This window comes from Chenopodium quinoa, unplaced genomic scaffold (assembly GCF_001683475.1).
Source record: "Chenopodium quinoa cultivar QQ74 unplaced genomic scaffold, ASM168347v1, whole genome shotgun sequence".
Lineage (NCBI taxonomy): Eukaryota > Viridiplantae > Streptophyta > Magnoliopsida > Caryophyllales > Amaranthaceae > Chenopodium > Chenopodium quinoa.
The window spans coordinates 1,465,092-1,472,243 of NW_018743047.1; the positions used below are offsets into that span (position 1 = coordinate 1,465,092).

Consider the following 7,152-nt stretch of genomic DNA (forward strand, 5'->3'; position numbering starts at 1 on the left):
GCGTAGCACTAGAACCAAAGATGTGAAAATAGCGAAAGTCCTTTGGTCGAACCAGAAGTACGAAGAGGCTACTTGGGAGGCCAAGGAAGAGATGAGGAACAAGTATCCCGAGTTATTTGACGAGGTGAGTTACGAGGGCGTAACTCTTTTCTTTTGAGGGGGGTAGAATGCGTTGTAATTTCGCGCTTTTACCTCAACTATACCATTTATTGTTTGATTTTGCATGCTTTTGATTATTATTATGCATTACTATTGCGTTTACATACAATAAAAGTATGTAAACTCTGGCCAAGTATGAGTTCATTGAGTACAAAGTTCAGTTTGTTGAATATGCATGTAAAGGATCAAGCAATTTACAGCAATACAAAACATAAAAGTTTGAACAGTTTTGGAGAAATTATGATTTTTGGGTTAAGTTTCAAGGGCGAAACTTCTTTTAAGAGAGGTAGATTGTAATCCCCCATATTTTTCTAATATAATTATTTATTATTTATACAAATATTTTAATTTCAGTTTTATAAGTATGAATTATTTAATGTAAAAGTAATAAAATTTTCTTTATTAGTAAGTTAAAACAACTAAGTTCTTATTTAAATTATAAGCCTTTCTTAACTTAGTGGCCCAAATACTTAATTCCTATCCAAACCCAAATTACCCAAATCCTAATCCTAATAAAGTTAGAGAACTAAAACCCAAATAAAATAAAACCCTCACCTATTCTTCTTCTCTCTTTCACGTGAAACAAAAGAAAAAAAAAACCCTCAAATCTTTTCCTCCTCCCTGTTTCACGACTCAATACAAAAAAAAAAAAAAAAAAAAAAAAAAAAAAAAAACTCAAGTTGATGCCGCTGCTCCAGACGCACCACCACCGCCGCCCAGCCGCACCTCCGACCACCCAAACGAACCACCGTACAGCAGCCCTACAGTTCGCCCCTCTTCCTCCCTTTTTCCTCACTTCTTTTGTTTTGTTTTTTTATTTAAAGCTTCAATTTTTATTTGATTTCAATTCTAAATTATTGTTATTATGGTTTGATTTTATATATAAGTTATAAAATATTATAAATTTATGAGTTTTAGCATTTTAATTTATTATATAAAATTTCAGACTATATATGTTGTATAATTTAGGGTTTAAACCTTGATTTTTCATGTTTTAGGGCTTGATAAATTATATATTTTGTGAAATTTGAGTTTTATGTTGTTTATTTGAAGGGTTTTAAGGTTTTAATGTGTAATATACTATTCTAACTATTGAATTATGAATGTAGATCTTCAAAAGTTTGAAATTTATAATTTAAATTATTTTTTAGATAATCTGATTTTTATTAGTTTTGAGCCAAAAATAAAGTTTTAGAATGCTTCTATATGTTTTAAACAACTATTTATGCAATATGATAAGTATAGATTATTTGAATTGCAAAAACTATTAATAAAACAAATTTTCAGCATATGTTAGTAAGTTAAACTTGCTGTAATTTTATATTATACGCTATATTTTCATGATTTTAACATATAAACTTATAGTTGGGATGTTATATTATTATTATTAACTAAGGGGAACAATTTAAAAGCTCTATTTTGATGATTTAAGAGGTTTTAAAGTAGTTTATTATTGCTGTAAATTTATTTGCTTGGGTATTGATTTATTTCTCATTGTTTGGTTTAGGAGAGGACTTTGTAGAAGGTGACTTCTAGTTCTAAAGTGGCCAACCGAATTGTTTACACAAGGTACATACAAGTTACGAAACCTTGCTTTTAGGTGCACGTTTAAGGACGGATTGAGAACTTAGTATCATGTATAGGGATGACTGGGTTAAATTGTTTGGTTATACATTGTGAATTTCATATAATGTGCACTATTTTACATTGCAAGTATTATTTGTGCTCTAATTATGCAAGGTGCGCTTAGAGGCAAAGGTATGTGATTGGTGTAATGATTAATTTATTACTCATTCGTGATTATGCAAACAGGATGAGTAAAGGAAAAATTTAAGTCTTATATGACGAAGTTAAGTTTGTGGGGTGCCTTATGCACTCAAGGTGTTTATACACCGAGGTAGTTAAAGGATTAAATAATAAATGTTGTTTGTCACTAATAAATCAAGAATTGAAATTGGAAACTTGTCTTACTTGATTGAATTGTTATCGGAATGTTTGTATTGTTATGCATATGAGTCATCACTAAGTCTAAACCTGTAAATCACGTAAAGTGCAAGATGGATGAGCAATAAAACTCTGGATTGGTGCACATCTGGAGTAATGACAATCAGGGGTTAGGGTACACGGGGTATTAGTCGTTCACTTTTCTCGAGGCCGTCTGATCTACGAGTCTCCTATTTAAAATATTTTTTTTAAAATTAAGAGTTAGGTGAGATCTCATACTAACTACTGTCACGGAATCGCGCCCGTGGTCGTTGGATGTTTATTGATGTTTTCGAAAGGAGGCATGGGGTTTTTCTTTTATTGATGTTCCAAATGGAGCATGGGTTGGACAACCTTGTCTATTGTGTAATCCAATGAATAAATATAATGATTTACCTATTATTAATTAATGGAGTCTTAGTAATATAAATAGTTGAGTCATGTGTCGAGTCTATAAACTAATGATGCGTGATGATTGATTATTAGTAGCATGTTAGGGATTTCTTTTATGTTTTGCAGCTTGTATGTACTCAGCTTTGCTGATTACGTGATTTGTGTGTCTTTCTTTGGTCATGGCCTTCGCCTTTCAATGACCCAGTGACGATCCAATTTTTACACTTGTACTATTGGGGAGCAGATTAACCACAGGTTCTTACACATGCAACATCCGTTTCTAGATGGTGGCACTAGTAGAAAAATGGTAATTGGCACCGAGCCATGGCCACCGGTTTTAGAAAACCAGTGGGGAAGAAAAGGGGAAAAATGGGGGCGATTTTGAGGGAAGAGTATTGCCACCGGTTCAAAACGAACCGGTGGGAAAATATTAATCCCACCGGTTTTGAACCGGTGACTTTGTTAAAAAAAAAAAAACCGCGCTCATATGAATAGGCCAAAACCCTAGCCTATCATGCATCGCCTCCCTCCTCCTCCTCTCTTCTCTCTCTCTCTTCTTTCTCCTCTGCTTCTCTCTCCTCAACTAGCTAGATCTCTCTGCTTCTCTCTCATTATCAACAACCATCATCGCCGCCGCCCTTCTCTCATCTATCTCTCATCTGCTTCTCTCTCGTTCTCTCATTAGGGCTCAGTTGCAAAATCGAAAATCTCCCCTAAAAACATAAAACTCCGGCGAAAGCTCAACAATGGCGGACGGAGGCGACATGGAAATCTCTCTTGACAAACTCCCTATCAAACGCCTCGAAATCATCGAAGAATTCAGCGCCGATCGCTTCTCATCGTACATTATCTCTCCTCCATCTTTACAATAGCTTAATTTGACCTAATTTTTCTGTAATTTTTGTTGATTTTGATTTTAAATTATGGAATATTTTCAGCGACATCGAATACGAAGAGAAATCGGTGAACTTGATTCAGACTTCGCTTGGGCGTTGGAGAGAGATGCGAAGAAGCAGAAGAAGACGAAGGAATCATCAGCGCCCTCCACATTGCAAGAGGTGATTGAGAATTTGAGATTGGCTCATCAAGAGCTCTCTGTTATCATTGATCTAATTAACACTGTAAGCTCCTTTTTCTACCAATTACACTGATTTTATTTAATTATTTACTTTTTTTTTTCTGGTTGTTATGCTGTATAATCATGCCTAGAAGTAGTATATATATATATATATATATATATATATATATATATATATATATATATATATATATATATATATATATATATATATAGCTTTGGTACCATTAATTATTGTTGCGTTTTGTGGTTGTTTTCAAGTATTAATTGTACTCTAATGTTCACAAATTTGCTGCTCTAATTGCTGTAGTTGTTCAGTGGGTTTACAGCCTCATTTGGTCTTGATTTAGTTTGTTTCTGTGCCTAATATGGTATAGCATCATGTTAGATATATCTCTAAGTTAAAATATCATGTTTTGGATAAGTTTCGATATGATTATGAGCCTCAACCTAAGCAAAAGTGTTGCTGTCAGGTTAATTAGTGAACTGTGTGAATTGAGTGGTTTTAACTGATTTATTTCATAATTTTTATGCCTAATCTTGTGCCTATCATGACCTATTATGTTTTTAATGTGTATGTTAATGGGTTAAGGTTGATTATGAATTTTAGGTTGGTTGTAAGCAATTTTGTTATGCAATATGCTGTTGTAATCTTACTAGGGGCTGCTACATTTAAGCATGTTAAAGACATGAATTTAGCCCTTCTCATGAAGTTAATTTCCCTGCTTTCCTCGAGCCTTTTCATTGTCATTGCATCTTATTCACAGTTGAGCTCTTGGACATGAAGTTAGCCCTTCTCTTTGGAGAGAATTGATAATTGCATGATCATTTGAGCTTGAACATGGTGTTAATTTACTGGAATTTTTTTTTGTAGCTTTATTAATGAAATTTGCTATCTAACATCGTGGTTGTTATCAATGTTGTTCACCCCAAAGATGGGTGACCACCAGCTCATATTAGGTTGAGAAATTTTATAAGATTATAATTGGAGCTAGTTTGCTAATATTTTTGAGGGACTATGCCATCTCTTTTGCATTATTACCCCAAAATTGCTATTGCTCAGGCTGATTACTTGTTTGTTTGCTTGGACAGCCAGGTTGGTTCTTGCTTTGGGGGCTAAACCAAAGCTCGACATGGTACCAAGGGCTGTAGAATATGCTCTGCCATTTTCCACTTTTGAGGATACATGTGTAAGTATTTGAGGTATTAAATTGATTGCTTTATTTGTTAGGTATTTGTACTTACCTTGATGTTGGCGTGGGGCATTACCCATATATATTTGACTCTTTGACTATATGACTACTTACAGTGGATTGGGTTGACTGTAAGGAAAGCAAAACACAAAATTCCAGTTACTATTGACACTTTAATTCTAGTTGAAATTTACAATGTAGAGAAAAATAATTATAAATTGCTCTGTGGATTCTCTTGTTACATCAGATACTGTAATTGAACAAGAAACTACCTATCATTGGAATGAGTGCATCTGGAGAATCTAGACTTGGAGGATAATTATTGTGTCTTGTCTTTCCTGATATGTTTTGTTTAACCTTCATTACTTGCCTAGCATTATGATATCCTTGCTTATTTGGTTAATTATCAGTTGTGTAGAATCTGTAGATTAATCTCTTGCCTACAACATATTTCTATTCTTGCTCTTTTCTCATTGTATTACTTGGCTATTACTCTCTTGTCTGCTTCCATTTCTTATATGTCCTGTAATTTGGATGTTTGCTTCCATCTCTTATACTAAATATGCAATCCTTGTAAATAGAAGCCATATTTTATTTGTTTTATAGTCTGCATAAGTTTGTTTGTTTCTTGAGGTTGGGTTGTCTCACAAGGTTCTCTATGGAATGCATGTATGTTTTTCCTGTGCTGGTAAATTTTTCACCATGTATATTTTCAATTCTAATATGTTGCTCTTATAAAGTTCCCATAACACTCATATTGATGGTACTTGGCCTGTGGACATTTTAAAATCATGTAATATGATCACTTCTGGTTTGTGTGCTTAAAGTTGTGCGTTTTCACCTTGCTCCACTTTCTTGCTCTCTACATGTTGTAGAACTACAGGAAAAATGAGGAGACTGCGGTTGAGAAGATAAAGGAGCCTATTTTTTATGAGATCACTCATGCCTTAATCGGACGCTATGGGTTGAATTTCACCAGACAAGATATATCTTCTCTCCGGTTTTAATGCAAGCAGGTGTGTGTTCATGTGAAATCATAATTTATTAGATGTATAGTAGATATCTCTTCTTCTTCTTCTTTTTTTTTTTTTTTTTACTTTTTCTTTTTTTTTTCTCTATTTTTGTGACAACTTGCTTTTGTTATGGCATGAAGCATCATTTCTAGACATAACTAATCAAGCTTGTGGTCCCTTTGTTGCATTCATCATTGCTAGACTAGACATGGACTTGTAGTTCTCCCTTTGTTGCATTCATCCTTATATTTTTTTCATTTTCTATGGTTGTTTTCTTGTGAATGATGCATTGAATATTAGAACTATAAGTGGCATTAGATGTAGGTGGCCTGGCAAGGCTGCAACTACTACTGCCCTGCCGAGGCTGCTGCTGCAGGTGGCCTAGCAAGGCTGCAGCTGCTGCTGCCCTGCCGAGGCTGCTGCTGCAGGTGGCCTAGCAAGGCTGCAGCTGTTGCTTCCTTGCCGAGGCTGCTGCTACAGGTGGCCTAGCAAGGAACTTTGATCCTCTTGTATTAAAAAATTGTCTTATTCTATTTGTTAAGATTTGCGTTTTTAAATTATATAATCTTCATTAACTAATCTCAATTTCTATTGCTTTCTTGATTTGCAGGTTCCATAATTTCATCTAAGAAGTTCAATTTGTTTTACTAAGATATGGGGCTGCTTCTGTGCTGGTGTTCTGCTCCTTATGTGCTGTTGTTCTGCTCCTTATGTGCTGTTGTTCTGCACTTCTGCTACTGTGTAGCTGCATATGTTTGTAACCTTGTAATTTATTTTAATTTTTTAGACAAAAATTGTAATATTACAGCATTTTTTTATGAAAATATGTAAGTTTATATATATGTTAGTGTTTATTTATCAATTTAAGTGAAAAAAATGCAAAAAAAAAAAAAAAAAAAAATTTAGCCATTATTGCCACCGGTTTTGAATAGGAACCGGTGCCAATAACCCCTTTAAAAAAACCCGGGAATGGTTTTTGCCACCGGTTAACCGGTGGCAATACTTGTTTTTGCCACCGGTTTTGAACCAGTGGCTTTTTAGAGGAGTATTGCCACCCCCCAAATGCCCAACGGTTCAAAACCGGTGGCATAGGGGGGTTTTGAACCGGTGGTCTTGAGTGGAGAGTTGATTACTTTTCTTATTTTTATTGTTACTTTTGAAGTTATTTAAACTCAACTTTGCTTTTGTACTATTTCTATTGGTTTGAGTTTTGAATAAGGGCCTTAATGGTTCCAAGTTGTAAGATGTAGTTTGGTTTTAGTATTTGGTTTTTGAAACTTATAAATAATTGATTTAGTTTTTCCGCTGCTATTTTCTGAAAAAGCCTTAACGT

The 7,152-nt window shown here is 34.3% G+C and overlaps 1 long non-coding RNA gene across 7 annotated transcripts; it reads left to right on the forward strand.

Moving 5' to 3' along the window:
• The first annotated feature begins 494 nt into the window (after positions 1-494).
• LOC110730681 lies at positions 495-6,659 on the forward strand. Of its 7 annotated transcripts, XR_002513129.1 has the most exons (8): positions 500-925; positions 1,667-1,728; positions 2,741-2,842; positions 3,221-3,376; positions 3,474-3,656; positions 4,706-4,803; positions 5,682-5,822; positions 6,430-6,659. It is a non-coding gene; the product is annotated as an uncharacterized LOC110730681 (long non-coding RNA). The 7 variants fall into 7 exon arrangements; XR_002513126.1 differs by having other exon boundaries at positions 495-925; positions 2,741-3,376; positions 4,706-4,816; XR_002513130.1 differs by having other exon boundaries at positions 495-925; positions 2,741-3,376; positions 5,690-5,822.
• Positions 6,660-7,152: the final 493 nt, after the last annotated feature.